This window comes from Helianthus annuus, chromosome 11, assembly GCF_002127325.2.
Source record: "Helianthus annuus cultivar XRQ/B chromosome 11, HanXRQr2.0-SUNRISE, whole genome shotgun sequence".
In the NCBI taxonomy this organism is placed as follows: domain Eukaryota; kingdom Viridiplantae; phylum Streptophyta; class Magnoliopsida; order Asterales; family Asteraceae; genus Helianthus; species Helianthus annuus.
This window is the reverse complement of record NC_035443.2, coordinates 159,445,758-159,464,998: the sequence shown is the minus strand read 5'-3', so window position 1 is coordinate 159,464,998 and position 19,241 is coordinate 159,445,758.

Genomic DNA, 19,241 nt, shown 5'->3' with positions numbered 1-19,241 from the left:
ATATACTCTATCCATGCTTAACATGAAACAATGTGTGATACTTGTTATTCTCGTATGCTATGTAAACTATTTGGTCGTTATATGCTCATTAACTTTGCTAGCCTCCCTTAACAATTATAGCGCTATAGGATTAACGCCCCGCCCGCTATTCTATTGGGTATTGTTAAGTTAAACATTACCACCCCGCTAAACTATTGGGATTAGGCTATTTTATGCGTTGTATTCTTGGGTTTGATCATATAGTACGCCAAAATTGCATTGCTAGTAAATTTATTCACTATGTAACATGTTGGATATGAGTTTTTATTCTATTATGCTATGTAGTCAAACTTGTATACCCGCCTTTGCTTTTGCATTGAACTCTATTTTAATACATGTTGCAGGTTAATTATTGAGATGATATGCAAGACGAAACAAGGTTTAGGGTGGACTAGATACACACCCAGATTAATCTATCTTTTGTTGTTATGTTACAATTTGAAACAATGTTGCTATTTTTATTCGAATCTTGTATGACATTTAGTCTTGAAATGAAATTTTGAATTAAATCAATATTGTCACATAGTGTTATGATGTTTTGAGCAATTTGTTCGTCTCATCCCGATGTTTCCGCCATCGGTCGGGGTGTGACAGATTGGTATCAGAGCCATAACTATAGGGAATTAGGAAAAGTAGGAATGCTTTAACCTAGTCTATAGTTTTAGAGCTTTATTTTTGTGTTTTGCTTGAAACTACATTGCATGCTACTTTATTTGTCTTTATTCATTCTCTTTTGATCTTTTAAGCATATATGTCACTTATTTGTTAACACTTGACATGCTACACTTGTCTTATTACGTGCTAATACTTGTTTCCTCATTCTACCCTTTATGTGTCATTCTTAACATATTTTTATGTGTTAATAATTGTTTCATTATTCCATTCCTTATTTGCTATTCTTGACATGTTTATACTTGTTCGTCTAATCTTTAACATACACTTTTCCTTTTACATTTTACTCGAGTAATTTAAATCCGACAACACTCATATTGTACAAAAGAGACAAGTTTACCAAAATAGGCGTGAAACCCACAATTTGGTAAACAACTCTCATCCCGCTTGATTTCATTTTTGTTGCACGAAATTACACCATTAAGTTAGGAGTGAAATCCACATCTTAATGGAAATTTCAAATTTCAAATTTCAAATTCAATTTCTAGTGGACCCTCGTTAACGTGTCGAAATTAAATTTTGACCCAACGAGTACCAACCACACTTAGGGTACGAACTCGTCAAGCTAGGGGTGAAACCCGCATCTAGCCGACTAGTCCCACTCCTTGATTTTACATAAATCTCGCCAAGTCTCGAATTTTCGATTGAATTGGGGCATGTAGTAACTGGAAGGGTGAATACCGTTAACCGACTTGTCGGCGAGAGTATACCACCTATTAGGCCAAAGCATGCTCTCAAATTCAAAAGACTCTTCGACCACTTTGGTTAGTCAACGTTCCATTTTGGAACCATCCAAGTTTCTTTTATCAAACTCACGATTTATTATTTTCGATTTTTTTTTGTTTTGTCAATTTTGAACCATTTTTGAGATTTCACTTTTGCGCATGGCTCATGCTATTACTTTTCATACGATTATACATTATCTGCATGCATATTTTCACGTAATTTTATTTACACTTTTGTAACAACGAGTGGAGACATATCATCGACATAGGAGTGATTTCCTCAACTTGATGATTATCTCCGCTTCTTTTCTCATCTTACAACGACATCATCAACGGATTTGGGGTGATTCCCTTACCTAGGTGATCGTTACCAAGGCTTTCTTTTAAAAGATTATATTATCATGTTTATATCTAAATCATTTATCATTAGTCAAGTCCCTAATTATTTCAAAATGCATTGTTATATAAACCAATTTTCTATCCTACAAACTATTTTCATATAGCTCACCCACACAAAATACTTAACTTATAGCATAAACGCTATTCCTCGACTTTCAAAATTTCACGAAATGCTACTTATCCAACCGAGGCTGTCAAAAAAAAATAAAAAATAGGGGTTCAATGCCCACAAAATTTCATATTTCACGTAATTACTAAAACACGCTCATCTCGCATCACTATACTAAAGAATACTAATTTTTCAATTGATAATCAAACCAGCTTTTTATACAAAATATTACAAATATTATTCAGTCGTTTACAAAAACTTCTTTCAAAATCAATAACACATTTTTATTAAAGGATGTTTTTTTTTTTTTTTTTTTTTTGCAAAACACTAAGTTCATATACCAAGATCCTTTTCCCTAAGGATGAAGCTTTTCACAAGAATCTGTAAACTTCGGAGTTAGTAATACAAAATTTCTTAAAACGATGCGAACTTATTAATCTCTAGAACTTTCCAAAATCTCACTCCATACGTTAGTTAAATTCAAAACACGTGGGCAAGGAAACTTCATAGGAACCAATGGCTTTCAACTATATCAGTTTTTGAAAATCCATAGTAGCATTTCCATTCTTTTACAAAGTATCCTTTCGCATAATCCAAAGATGTTTTCTTTTATATTCTCTTTACATTCACAAACTAGATTTTACATTCCATGACAACTCAATCTATTTTAACTTCACGTTTTGCACAAACAACTATATATGCATATCATTTTACACGTTTAGTCAATATCTCACAACAATTTCACGCATGTCACTCGTTCGCTTTTTCCTTTCATACTCACAACTTTTAAATCTTTTACGCGTATAAACTCATGTATTTTGATTTATACTTTAAACAAAATCATTATTTCTTACATCCATACTTGTACATTTTATGCCTTCACTTATGTTCACACTTACACATTTATGTTATACTCACAATTCAAAATTCATACGTTTTACGTTATACATACACCCACAATTATACATTTACGATGCACTTACATTCATGTTTATATTACATTCATATTCATGTTCATACATTTTATGTTCTCATTTACGCGTATACAACCTTGTTTACACTTATATACATACAACATATGTTTTATTCATACTTAAACCTTTATGTTTTACACCTGTATTCACGTTCATATCTATGCACATACATCTTATGTTCACACTTATACTTGTATTCATACTCATACGCTTTGTGTTTGTACTTATACTCATGTTTGTACTCACACTTATGCTTATTTTTCATACACATTATGCTTATCCTTTTTCTCATACTCATGCCATGCGTGTTGTGTTTATGCCCACGTGTGTATTCGTATTTAAACTTATGCTATGCTTATGCTTCATTTATACACAAGATTTATACTTTCACACCCATGCGCGAGCGAAACCTGAGGGATTCGCTTACGTTGATCTTATGCTTTTTGGAACACAAACATGCTTATATGCTACATTTCTATACACTCGCAATCTTATTTTCAAAATTTATGCATACCTTGATTCATACGAAACTAGTACAAGATATGCGGATCATGCGACGATTGGTATAATCGCGGGTGCACACGGGATTATAGTAATGGCCGTATGAGAACCATAGAGTGTACTACTGTGTATGGTAAGGCACAGAACGTAACATTGCACGAAATATGAAACAGATGCAACGTGGTCAAAACATGGTGGATACGCCGCTGGTACTTCCTATATATAAGTGTTTTCACCATGTTACCAAAATTTCATAAAACGTACTATGAGAAATTCAGTGTTTTGCAGACCATTTAGACCTGTTACAACCTTAGACAACTCACAGACGCATTATATCCGATTATCCATGACGAGACTTCATCTTTAACACGTTACTTTCGTCTATCTAATGCTTATATCATTCCTATACATGCATCCGTTTATTAAGAATCAATCGTTCACTTCTATACTTCTAGTATTATCCATTATTTTTGTCTTTTATACGAACCTCGTTGACAATCAAGTCTGTTAAACAGTCTTCCTATTCTTATTTCTTATGTAGATGTACTTAGTAGACCATTATCACTTTATTCAAAGTACTAGGCCTTGTCGTTATCCAAAACTTCATACTTTACAAAACATTTCAAATTTTCAAAGTCTCATTTCTTAATAGTCACCTTATTGCCAAAACTTTTCAAGCCTTCCTCTTCAATAAATTTCGGGACGAAATTTCCTAAAGGGGGGAGACTGTAACGCCTCGTAATTTAATTTTTTTTTTATTTTTTTTTGAACAATATATATAAAGGACTTTAGGATACTGCAATTTAGTGAATTTAAAATGTTTACTACTGAAGTGGTCTTAGTGAAACAAAGTTTCAAATTACTATGATTTAAATTATGAGATCTTGGTATATAATCACGTTTTGATATTAGATATTATAAGATAAGATATGTGTATTAATAAGGTATATTTAACTAAATAGAAATTAAAGCCTGGCTTAAAAAGCCCATGCGGATCATGGAAAACAACAAAACTATAAATACACCGTGTAACTCAAGTTCCAAAAAGGACGTTTAATACGTTTAAATTCCCTTACATCCTTACCGCCCAAATCAAAAGTCGAACACATGGTCTTCCTTTTTCTATTTGTACCGCCAAACTGAATACTCATATAATACATGTTCCTTTTCTTATCTGATGGTCCGGTGATCACTCAATCCCGCGCGTTGCTATTTTTGATTACCAATCAAGGAACTTAGCCAAAAATCATGACCCGATACCTTCGCGTAACCATCTATAAATCACCCTCATCCTATCTCGACACCATCCCCCCATATTCTGTTTCGATAAACAACCCACCGGAGACACGAACATCGCCGTAAGAAGGAAGCTCTCACCGGAGAATCGAAGAATACGTCGGAGGTGTGCAACGGAAACCACGTTTCATTTCGGTATGATTTTCCTTTGAGGTCGTTTCCATTCTTTTCGGTTTGGTCGGTATATGCAACAGGTTTCGATCGCCATTTTAAACATAAGGTGGTTGTGGTAGTGATGACTGGCGACAGTAGCGTATGGTGGTGTACGGGATGGATGGAGATGGTTGGAAACGACAGTGATGATTCCAACTATGACAAATGGAGACGAAGTAAGCGGTGATGGCTACGGTGGTGTTCAGCGGTCGTGGTCATGACAGGATCGAAGGCGAGGGTGGAGAACGGTTCACCGGAGATTGGAAATTCATTTTGTGTCCATGTCACTCTGTTTCGGTATATTCGTCGGAGTTCTCGGAGCACTCGCCGGAGCTTACCATGGAACTCGACTCGCTCCTTTGTTTCGGTTTGGTATACATTTCTTAAATCCTTGTTTTCCTTGTTTCGATCCACTATTGATATGTTATACAACTTCCAAATCAACTAGTATATATAAAACAATTTAACAAACAGTTTACGTATGTTTCTATTCTATAATAAGAAAGATCATTGCTGTGAAATTTTACTGTTTACTACAAATACCTTCTTCCCATCGATTGGGTATTTTATCGAGTCCATAAATATGGTGATTCGTTTGTTACCTTTTCATAGTTATAGTAAACTGCCGTTGGGTTTTAGCAAAAGAAAAAGGGAAACAGTGGGACAGGTTATGGTTCACCTGGGTAATTACAAGAAAGAAGATGAACTGAAAGTTAAATATATATATATATATATATATATATATATATATATATATATATATATATATATATATATATATGTATAACCGTCACTGTTGTTTAAAAATGCATTAGTTTCATAGACAAGAAAATGGATGTGTGATATTTTCTATAATATATTACTAAGAGTCCATCATAGTGGTTATCATGTATTATTTTCACAAATATAAGTATATATTTTCTTAATTAGAGTCAAATGTTTTGGAATTTTTATTACTTTATAAATAATTAATTAAATCGTTCACGTGTGGTATTTCATATCTAGGATAATTGGTTTCGTTCGCTCTCTTGGATTTCCCAACCTTACTCGTGCGTTATTTGAAGAAACCTCTAATCGCAACCAGTGTGAGTATACTCGATCCCTTTTACCCTTTACTACTTTGGGATGCAACATGTATATTATACAAAATAACACTTAAACTATTTTAAATATACTCTATCCATGCTTAACATGAAACAATGTGTGATACTTGTTATTCTCGTATGCTATGTAAACTATTTGGTCGTTATATGCTCATTAACTTTGCTAGCCTCCCTTAACAATTATAGCGCTATAGGATTAACGCCCCGCCCGCTATTCTATTGGGTATTGTTAAGTTAAACATTACCACCCCGCTAAACTATTGGGATTAGGCTATTTTATGCGTTGTATTCTTGGGTTTGATCATATAGTACGCCAAAATTGCATTGCTAGTAAATTTATTCACTATGTAACATGTTGGATATGAGTTTTTATTCTATTATGCTATGTAGTCAAACTTGTATACTCGCCTTTGCTTTTGCATTGAACTCTATTTTAATACATGTTGCAGGTTAATTATTGAGATGATATGCAAGACGAAACAAGGTTTAGGGTGGACTAGATACACACCCAGATTAATCTATCTTTTGTTGTTATGTTACAATTTGAAACAATGTTGCTATTTTTATTCGAATCTTGTATGACATTTAGTCTTGAAATGAAATTTTGAATTAAATCAATATTGTCACATAGTGTTATGATGTTTTGAGCAATTTGTTCGTCTCATCCCGATGTTTCCGCCATCGGTTGGGGTGTGACAGATTGGTATCAGAGCCATAACTATAGGGAATTAGGAAAAGTAGGAATGCTTTAACCTAGTCTATAGTTTTAGAGCTTTATTTTTGTGTTTTGCTTGAAACTACATTGCATGCTACTTTATTTGTCTTTATTCATTCTCTTTTGATCTTTTAAGCATATATGTCACTTATTTGTTAACACTTGACATGCTACACTTGTCTTATTACGTGCTAATACTTGTTTCCTCATTCTACCCTTTATGTGTCATTCTTAACATATTTTTATGTGTTAATAATTGTTTCATTATTCCATTCCTTATTTGCTATTCTTGACATGTTTATACTTGTTCGTCTAATCTTTAACATACACTTTTCCTTTTACATTTTACTCGAGTAATCTAAATCCGACAACACTCATATTGTACAAAAGAGACAAGTTTACCAAAATAGGCGTGAAACCCACAATTTGGTAAACAACTCTCATCCCGCTTGATTTCATTTTTGTTGCACGAAATTACACCATTAAGTTAGGAGTGAAATCCACATCTTAATGGAAATTTCAAATTTCAAATTTCAAATTCAATTTCTAGTGGACCCTCGTTAACGTGTCGAAATTAAATTTTGACCCAACGAGTACCAACCACACTTAGGGTACGAACTCGTCAAGCTAGGGGTGAAACCCGCATCTAGCCGACTAGTCCCACTCCTTGATTTTACATAAATCTCGCCAAGTCTCGAATTTTCGATTGAATTGGGGCATGTAGTGACCGGAAGGGTGAATACCGTTAACCGACTTGTCGGCGAGAGTATACCACCTATTAGGCCAAAGCATGCTCTCAAATTCAAAAGACTCTTCGACCACTTTGGTTAGTCAACGTTCCATTTTGGAACCATCCAAGTTTCTTTTATCAAACTCACGATTTATTATTTTTGGTTTTTTTTGTTTTGTCAATTTTGAACCATTTTTGAGATTTCACTTTTGCGCATGGATCATGCTATTACTTTTCATACGATTATACATTATCTGCATGCATATTTTCACGTAATTTTATTTACACTTTTGTAACAACGAGTGGAGACATATCATCGAGATAGGAGTGATTTCCTCAACTTGATGATTAACTCCGCTTCTTTTCTCATCTTACAACGACATCATCAACGGATTTGGGGTGATTCCCTTACCTAGGTGATCGTTACCAAGGCTTTCTTTTAAAATATTATATTATCATGTTTATATCTAAATCATTTATCATTAGTCAAGTCCCTAATTATTTCAAAATGCATTGTTATATAAACGAATTTTCTATCCTACAAACTATTTTCATATAGCTCACCCACACAAAATACTTAACTTATAGCATAAACGCTATTCCTCGACTTTCAAAATTTCACGAAATGCTACTTATCCAACCGAGGCTGTAAAAAAAAAAATAAAAAAAAGGGGTTCAATGCCCACAAAATTTCATATTTCACGTAATTACTAAAACACGCTCATCTCGCATCACTATACTAAAGAATACTAATTTTTCAATTGAGAATCAAACCAGCTTTTTATACAAAATATTACAAATATTATTCAGTCGTTTACAAAAACTTCTTTCAAAATCAATAACACATTTTTATTAAAGGATTTTTTTTTTTTTTGCAAAACACTAAGTTCATATACCAAGATCCTTTTTCCTAAGGATGAAGCTTTTCACAAGAATCTGTAAACTTCGGAGTTAGTAATACAAAATTTCTTAAAACGATGCGAACTTATTAATCTCTAGAACTTTCCAAAATCTCACTCCATACGTCAGTTAAATTCAAAACACGTGGGCAAGGAAACTTCATAGGAACCAATGGCTTTCAACTATATCAGTTTTTGAAAATCCATAGTAGCATTTCCATTCTTTTACAAAGTATCCTTTCGCATAATCCAAAGATGTTTTCTTTTATATTCTCTTTACATTCACAAACTAGATTTTACATTCCATGACAACTCAATCTATTTTAACTTCACGTTTTGCACAAACAACTATATATGCATATCATTTTACACGTTTAGTCAATATCTCACAACAATTTCACGCATGTCACTCGTTCGCTTTTTCCTTTCATACTCACAACTTTTAAATCTTTTACGCGTATAAACTCATGTATTTTGATTTATACTTTAAACAAAATCATTATTTCTTACATCCATACTTGTACATTTTATGCCTTCACTTATGTTCACACTTACACATTTATGTTATACTCACAATTCAAAATTCATACGTTTTACGTTATACATACACCCACAATTATACATTTACGATGCAATTACATTCATGTTTATATTACATTCATATTCATGTTCTTACATTTTATGTTCTCATTTACGCATATACAACCTTGTTTACACTTATATACATACAACATATGTTTTATTCATACTTAAACCTTTATGTTTTACACCTGTATTCACGTTCATATCTATGCACATACATCTTATGTTCACACTTATACTTGTATTCATACTCATACGCTTTGTGTTTGTACTTATACTCATGTTTGTACTCACACTTATGCTTATTTTTCATACACATTATGCTTATCCTTTTTCTCATACTCATGCCATGCGTGTTGTGTTTATGCCCACGTGTGTATTCGTATTTAAACTTATGCTATGCTTATGCTTCATTTATACACAAGATTTATACTTTCACACCCATGCGCGAGCGAAACCTGAGGGATTCGCTTACGTTGATCTTATGCTTTTTGGAACACAAACATGCTTATATGCTACATTTCTTTACACTCGCAATCTTATTTTCAAAATTTATGCATACCTTGATTCATACGCAACTAGTACAAGATATGCGGATCATGCGACGATTGGTATAATCGCGGGTGCACACGGGATTATAGTAATGGCCGTATGAGAACCATAGAGTGTACTACTGTGTATGGTAAGGCACAGAACGTAACATTGCACGAAATATGAAACAGATGCAACGTGGTCAAAACATGGTGGATACGCCGCTGGTACTTCCTATATATAAGTGTTTTCACCATGTTACCAAAATTTCATAAAACGTACTATGAGAAATTCAGTGTTTTGCAGACCATTTAGACCTGTTACAAACTTAGACAACTCACAGACGCATTATATCCGATTATCCATGACGAGACTTCATCTTTAACACGTTACTTTCGTCTATCTAATGCTTATATCATTCCTATACATGCATCCGTTTATTAAGAATCAATCGTCCACTTCTATACTTCTAGTATTCTCCATTATTTTTGTCTTTTATACGAACCTCGTTGACAATCAAGTCTGTTAAACCGTCTTCCTATTCTTATTTCTTATGTAGATGTACTTAGTAGACCATTATCACTTTATTCAAAGTACTAGGCCTTGTCGTTATCCAAAACTTCATACTTTACAAAACATTTCAAATTTTCAAAGTCTCATTTCTTAATAATCACCTTATTGCCAAAACTTTTCAAGCCTTCCTCTTCAATAAATTTCGGGACGAAATTTCCTAAAGGGGGGAGACTGCAACGCCTCGTAATTTAATTTTTTTTTTATATTTTTTTTTATCAATATATATAAAGGACATTAGGATACTGCAATTTAGTGAATTTAAAATGTTTACTACTGAAGTGGTCTTAGTGAAACAAAGTTTCAAATTACTATGATTTAAATTATGAGATCTTGGAATATAATCACGTTTTGATATAAGATATTATAAGATAAGATATGTGTATTAATAAGGTATATTTAACTAAATAGAAATTAAAGCCTGGCTTAAAAAGCCCATGCGGATCATGGAAAACAACAAAACTATAAATACACCGTGTAACTCAAGTTCCAAAAAGGACGTTTAATACGTTTAAATTCCCTTACATCCTTGCCGCCCAAATCAAAAGTCGAACACATGGTCTTCCTTTTTCTATTTGTACCGCCAAACTGAATACTCATATGATACATGTTCCTTTTCTTATCTGATGGTCCGGTGATCACTCAATCCCGCGCGTTGCTATTTTTGATTACCAATCAAGGAACTTAGCCAAAAATCATGACCCGATACCTTCGCGTAACCATCTATAAATCACCCTCATCCTATCTCGACACCATCCCCCCATCTTCTGTTTCGATAAACAACCCACCGGAGACACGAACATCGCCGTAAGAAGGAAGCTCTCACCGGAGAATCGAAGAATACGTCGGAGGTGTGCAACGGAAACCACGTTTCATTTCGGTATGATTTTCCTTTGAGGTCGTTTCCATTCTTTTCGGTTTGGTCGGTATATGCAACAGGTTTCGATCGCCGTTTTAAACATAAGGTGGTTGTGGTAGTGATGACTGGCGACAGTAGCGTATGGTGGTGTACGGGATGGATGGAGATGGTTGGAAACGACAGTGATGATTCCAACTATGACAAATGGAGACGAAGTAAGCGGTGATGGCTACGGTGGTGTTCAGCGGTCGTGGTCATGACAGGATCGAAGGCGAGGGTGGAGAACGGTTCACCGGAGATTGGAAATTCATTTTGTGTCCATGTCACTCTGTTTCGGTATATTCGTCGGAGTTCTCGGAGCACTCGCCGGAGCTTACCATGGAACTCGACTCGCTCCTTTGTTTCGGTTTGGTATACATTTCTTAAATCCTTGTTTTCCTTGTTTCGATCCACTATTGATATGTTATACAACTTCCAAATCAACTAGTATATATAAAACAATTTAACAAACAGTTTACGTATGTTTCTATTCTATAATAAGAAAGATCATTGCTGTGAAATTTTACTGTTTACTACAAATACCTTCTTCCCATCGATTGGGTATTTTATCGAGTCCATAAATATGGTAATTCGTTTGTTACCTTTTCATAGTTATAGTAAACTGCCGTTGGGTTTTAGCAAAAGAAAAAGGGAAACAGTGGGACAGGTTATGGTTCACCTGGGTAATTACAAGAAAGAAGATGAACTGAAAGTTAAATATATATATATATATATATATATATATATATATATATATATATATATATATATATATATATATATATATATATATATATATATATATATATATATATATATATATATATATGTATAACCGTCACTGTTGTTTAAAAATGCATTAGTTTCATAGACAAGAAAATGGATGTGTGATATTTTCTATAATATATTACTAAGAGTCCATCATAGTGGTTATCATGTATTATTTTCACAAATATAAGTATATATTTTCTTAATTAGAGTCAAATGTTTTGGAATTTTTATTACTTTATAAATAATTAATTAAATCGTTCACGTGTGGTATTTCATATCTAGGATAATTGGTTTCGTTCGCTCTCTTGGATTTCCCAACCTTACTCGTGCGTTATTTGAAGAAACCTCTAATCGCAACCAGTGTGAGTATACTCGATCCCTTTTACCCTTTACTACTTTGGGATGCAACATGTATATTATACAAAATAACACTTAAACTATTTTAAATATACTCTATCCATGCTTAACATGAAACAATGTGTGATACTTGTTATTCTCGTATGCTATGTAAACTATTTGGTCGTTATATGCTCATTAACTTTGCTAGCCTCCCTTAACAATTATAGCGCTATAGGATTAACGCCCCGCCCGCTATTCTATTGGGTATTGTTAAGTTAAACATTACCACCCCGCTAAACTATTGGGATTAGGCTATTTTATGCGTTGTATTCTTGGGTTTGATCATATAGTACGCCAAAATTGCATTGCTAGTAAATTTATTCACTATGTAACATGTTGGATATGAGTTTTTATTCTATTATGCTATGTAGTCAAACTTGTATACTCGCCTTTGCTTTTGCATTGAACTCTATTTTAATACATGTTGCAGGTTAATTATTGAGATGATATGCAAGACGAAACAAGGTTTAGGGTGGACTAGATACACACCCAGATTAATCTATCTTTTGTTGTTATGTTACAATTTGAAACAATGTTGCTATTTTTATTCGAATCTTGTATGACATTTAGTCTTGAAATGAAATTTTGAATTAAATCAATATTGTCACATAGTGTTATGATGTTTTGAGCAATTTGTTCGTCTCATCCCGATGTTTCCGCCATCGGTTGGGGTGTGACAGATTGGTATCAGAGCCATAACTATAGGGAATTAGGAAAAGTAGGAATGCTTTAACCTAGTCTATAGTTTTAGAGCTTTATTTTTGTGTTTTGCTTGAAACTACATTGCATGCTACTTTATTTGTCTTTATTCATTCTCTTTTGATCTTTTAAGCATATATGTCACTTATTTGTTAACACTTGACATGCTACACTTGTCTTATTACGTGCTAATACTTGTTTCCTCATTCTACCCTTTATGTGTCATTCTTAACATATTTTTATGTGTTAATAATTGTTTCATTATTCCATTCCTTATTTGCTATTCTTGACATGTTTATACTTGTTCGTCTAATCTTTAACATACACTTTTCCTTTTACATTTTACTCGAGTAATCTAAATCCGACAACACTCATATTGTACAAAAGAGACAAGTTTACCAAAATAGGCGTGAAACCCACAATTTGGTAAACAACTCTCATCCCGCTTGATTTCATTTTTGTTGCACGAAATTACACCATTAAGTTAGGAGTGAAATCCACATCTTAATGGAAATTTCAAATTTCAAATTTCAAATTCAATTTCTAGTGGACCCTCGTTAACGTGTCGAAATTAAATTTTGACCCAACGAGTACCAACCACACTTAGGGTACGAACTCGTCAAGCTAGGGGTGAAACCCGCATCTAGCCGACTAGTCCCACTCCTTGATTTTACATAAATCTCGCCAAGTCTCGAATTTTCGATTGAATTGGGGCATGTAGTGACCGGAAGGGTGAATACCGTTAACCGACTTGTCGACGAGAGTATACCACCTATTAGGCCAAAGCATGCTCTCAAATTCAAAAGACTCTTCGACCACTTTGGTTAGTCAACGTTCCATTTTGGAACCATCCAAGTTTCTTTTATCAAACTCACGATTTATTATTTTTGATTTTTTTGTTTTGTCAATTTTGAACCATTTTTGAGATTTCACTTTTGCGCATGGATCATGCTATTACTTTTCATATGATTATACATTATCTGCATGCATATTTTCACGTAATTTTATTTACACTTTTGTAACAACGAGTGGAGACATATCATCGAGATAGGAGTGATTTCCTCAACTTGATGATTAACTCCGCTTCTTTTCTCATCTTACAACGACATCATCAACGGATTTGGGGTGATTCCCTTACCTAGGTGATCGTTACCAAGGCTTTCTTTTAAAAGATTATATTATCATGTTTATATCTAAATCATTTATCATTAGTCAAGTCCCTAATTATTTCAAAATGCATTGTTATATAAACGAATTTTCTATCCTACAAACTATTTTCATATAGCTCACCCACACAAAATACTTAACTTATAGCATAAACGCTATTCCTCGACTTTCAAAATTTCACGAAATGCTACTTATCCAACCGAGGCTGTCAAAAAAAAATAAAAAAAGGGGTTCAATGCCCACAAAATTTCATATTTCACGTAATTACTAAAACACGCTCATCTCGCATCACTATACTAAAGAATACTAATTTTTCAATTGAGAATCAAACCAGCTTTTTATACAAAATATTACAAATATTATTCAGTCGTTTACAAAAACTTCTTTCAAAATCAATAACACATTTTTATTAAAGGATGTTTTTTTTTTTTTTTTTGCAAAACACTAAGTTCATATACCAAGATCCTTTTTCCTAAGGATGAAGCTTTTCACAAGAATCTGTAAACTTCGGAGTTAGTAATACAAAATTTCTTAAAACGATGCGAACTTATTAATCTCTAGAACTTTCCAAAATCTCACTCCATACGTCAGTTAAATTCAAAACACGTGGGCAAGGAAACTTCATAGGAACCAATGGCTTTCAACTATATCAGTTTTTGAAAATCCATAGTAGCATTTCCATTCTTTTACAAAGTATCCTTTCGCATAATCCAAAGATGTTTTCTTTTATATTCTCTTTACATTCACAAACTAGATTTTACATTCCATGACAACTCAATCTATTTTAACTTCACGTTTTGCACAAACAACTATATATGCATATCATTTTACACGTTTAGTCAATATCTCACAACAATTTCACGCATGTCACTCGTTCGCTTTTTCCTTTCATACTCACAACTTTTAAATCTTTTACGCGTATAAACTCATGTATTTTGATTTATACTTTAAACAAAATCATTATTTCTTACATCCATACTTGTACATTTTATGCCTTCACTTATGTTCACACTTACACATTTATGTTATACTCACAATTCAAAATTCATACGTTTTACGTTATACATACACCCACAATTATACATTTACGATGCAATTACATTCATGTTTATATTACATTCATATTCATGTTCTTACATTTTATGTTCTCATTTACGCATATACAACCTTGTTTACACTTATATACATACAACATATGTTTTATTCATACTTAAACCTTTATGTTTTACACCTGTATTCACGTTCATATCTATGCACATACATCTTATGTTCACACTTATACTTGTATTCATACTCATACGCTTTGTGTTTGTACTTATACTCATGTTTGTACTCACACTTATGCTTATTTTTCATACACATTATGCTTATCCTTTTTCTCATACTCATGCCATGCGTGTTGTGTTTATGCCCACGTGTGTATTCGTATTTAAACTTATGCTATGCTTATGCTTCATTTATACACAAGATTTATACTTTCACACCCATGCGCGAGCGAAACCTGAGGGATTCGCTTACGTTGATCTTATGCTTTTTGGAACACAAACATGCTTATATGCTACATTTCTTTACACTCGCAATCTTATTTTCAAAATTTATGCATACCTTGATTCATACGCAACTAGTACAAGATATGCGGATCATGCGACGATTGGTATAATCGCGGGTGCACACGGGATTATAGTAATGGCCGTATGAGAACCATAGAGTGTACTACTGTGTATGGTAAGGCACAGAACGTAACATTGCACGAAATATGAAACAGATGCAACGTGGTCAAAACATGGTGGATACGCCGCTGGTACTTCCTATATATAAGTGTTTTCACCATGTTACCAAAATTTCATAAAACGTACTATGAGAAATTCAGTGTTTTGCAGACCATTTAGACCTGTTACAACCTTAGACAACTCACAGACGCATTATATCCGATTATCCATGACGAGACTTCATCTTTAACACGTTACTTTCGTCTATCTAATGCTTATATCATTCCTATACATGCATCCGTTTATTAAGAATCAATCGTCCACTTCTATACTTCTAGTATTCTCCATTATTTTTGTCTTTTATACGAACCTCGTTGACAATCAAGTCTGTTAAACCGTCTTCCTATTCTTATTTCTTATGTAGATGTACTTAGTAGACCATTATCACTTTATTCAAAGTACTAGGCCTTGTCGTTATCCAAAACTTCATACTTTACAAAACATTTCAAATTTTCAAAGTCTCATTTCTTAATAATCACCTTATTGCCAAAACTTTTCAAGCCTTCCTCTTCAATAAATTTCGGGACGAAATTTCCTAAAGGAGGGGAGACTGTAACGCCTCGTAATTTAATTTTTTTTTTATATTTTTTTTGAACAATATATATAAAGGACATTAGGATACTGCAATTTAGTGAATTTAAAATGTTTACTACTGAAGTGGTCTTAGTGAAACAAAGTTTCAAATTACTATGATTTAAATTATGAGATCTTGGAATATAATCACGTTTTGATATAAGATATTATAAGATAAGATATGTGTATTAATAAGGTATATTTAACTAAATAGAAATTAAAGCCTGGCTTAAAAAGCCCATGCGGATCATGGAAAACAACAAAACTATAAATACACCGTGTAACTCAAGTTCCAAAAAGGACGTTTAATACGTTTAAATTCCCTTACATCCTTGCCGCCCAAATCAAAAGTCGAACACATGGTCTTCCTTTTTCTATTTGTACCGCCAAACTGAATACTCATATAATACATGTTCCTTTTCTTATCTGATGGTCCGGTGATCACTCAATCCCGCGCGTTGCTATTTTTGATTACCAATCAAGGAACTTAGCCAAAAATCATGACCCGATACCTTCGCGTAACAATCTATAAATCACCCTCATCCTATCTCGACACCATCCCCCCATCTTCTGTTTCGATAAACAACCCACCGGAGACACAAACATCGCCGTAAGAAGGAAGCTCTCACCGGAGAATCGAAGAATACGTCGGAGGTGTGCAACGGAAACCACATTTCATTTCGGTATGATTTTCCTTTGAGGTCGTTTCCATTCTTTTCGGTTTGGTCGGTATATGCAACAGGTTTCGATCGCCGTTTTAAACATAAGGTGGTTGTGGTAGTGATGACTGGCGACAGTAGCGTATGGTGGTGTACGGGATGGATGGAGATGGTTGGAAACGACAGTGATGATTCCAACTATGACAAATGGAGACGAAGTAAGCGGTGATGGCTACGGTGGTGTTCAGCGGTCGTGGTCATGACAGGATCGAAGGCGAGGGTGGAGAACGGTTCACCGGAGATTGGAAATTCATTTTGTGTCCATGTCACTCTGTTTCGGTATATTCGTCGGAGTTCTCGGAGCACTCGCCGGAGCTTACCATGGAACTCGACTCGCTCCTTTGTTTCGGTTCGGTATACATTTCTTAAATCCTTGTTTTCCTTGTTTCGATCCACTATTGATATGTTATACAACTTCCAAATCAACTAGTATATATAAAACAATTTAACAAACAGTTTACGTATGTTTCTATTCTATAATAAGAAAGATCATTGCTGTGAAATTTTACTGTTTACTACAAATACCTTCTTCCCATCGATTGGGTATTTTATCGAGTCCATAAATATGGTGATTCGTTTGTTACCTTTTCATAGTTATAGTAAACTGCCGTTGGGTTTTAGCAAAAGAAAAAGGGAAACAGTGGGACAGGTTATGGTTCACCTGGGTAATTACAAGAAAGAAGATGAACTGAAAGTTAAATATATATATATATATATGTATAACCGTCACTGTTGTTTAAAAATGCATTAGTTTCATAGACAAGAAAATGGATGTGTGATATTTTCTATAATATATTACTAAGAGTCCATCATAGTGGTTATCATGTATTATTTTCACAAATATAAGTATATATTTTCTTAATTAGAGTCAAATGTTTTGGAATTTTTATTACTTTATAAATAATTAATTAAATCGTTCACGTGTGGTATTTCATATCTAGGATAATTGGTTTCGTTCGCTCTCTTGGATTTCCCAACCTTACTCGTGCGTTATTTGAAGAAACCTCTAATCGCAACCAGTGTGAGTATACTCGATCCCTTTTACCCTTTACTACTTTGGGATGCAACATGTATATTATACAAAATAACACTTAAACTATTTTAAATATACTCTATCCATGCTTAACATGAAACAATGTGTGATACTTGTTATTCTCGTATGCTATGTAAACTATTTGGTCGTTATATGCTCATTAACTTTGCTAGCCTCCCTTAACAATTATAGCGCTATAGGATTAACGCCCCGCCCGCTATTCTATTGGGTATTGTTAAGTTAAACATTACCACCCCGCTAAACTATTGGGATTAGGCTATTTTATGCGTTGTATTCTTGGGTTTGATCATATAGTACGCCAAAATTGCATTGCTAGTAAATTTATTCACTATGTAACATGTTGGATATGAGTTTTTATTCTATTATGCTATGTAGTCAAACTTGTATACTCGCCTTTGCTTTTGCATTGAACTCTATTTTAATACATGTTGCAGGTTAATTATTGAGATGATATGCAAGACGAAACAAGGTTTAGGGTGGACTAGATACACACCCAGATTAATCTATCTTTTGTTGTTATGTTACAATTTGAAACAATGTTGCTATTTTTATTCGAATCTTGTATGACATTTAGTCTTGAAATGAAATTTTGAATTAAATCAATATTGTCACATAGTGTTATGATGTTTTGAGCAATTTGTTCGTCTCATCCCGATGTTTCCGCCATCGGTTGGGGTGTGACATGTGCAATTTTAAGAAAGAGTTAGTAAATGAGAACATTTGTTTGCTTGGTTTGTGCTTGATCACTTGAGTAAATTGTCGTTTGTTTAAATGAGTTGCTTGGGGGCAAGCAACGGTTAAGTGTGGGGATGTGACAGGTAATCCGTAGGACAACCCTTAAGTGGTATAAACGATATTAAAGTCCCACATTTAATCGGGTAATTGTCTAGAATTAGATAACTATGGTTGCTTGTGTTTCATGTACATTTGGGGCTTAAAAGTGTGGGAATGAAGCTTCGAATAGGCGCGACTGGATTGAAGATTAAAAGATAGAGAATAAATGAAAAAAAATCAATTATTGGTATGGAAGAATTAAGATGATAGCATTATAGAGGACGAAATTAAGAGAACGTAGGCGAAAACGGTGAAGAAAACGGAGTTGAAACGAAAAAGTTATGCTGAAAACAAAATTGCATGCTGAAGCCTAACGTAATTTACGGTAGCTACCGTAAATTACGGTAGCCCCCAACATTT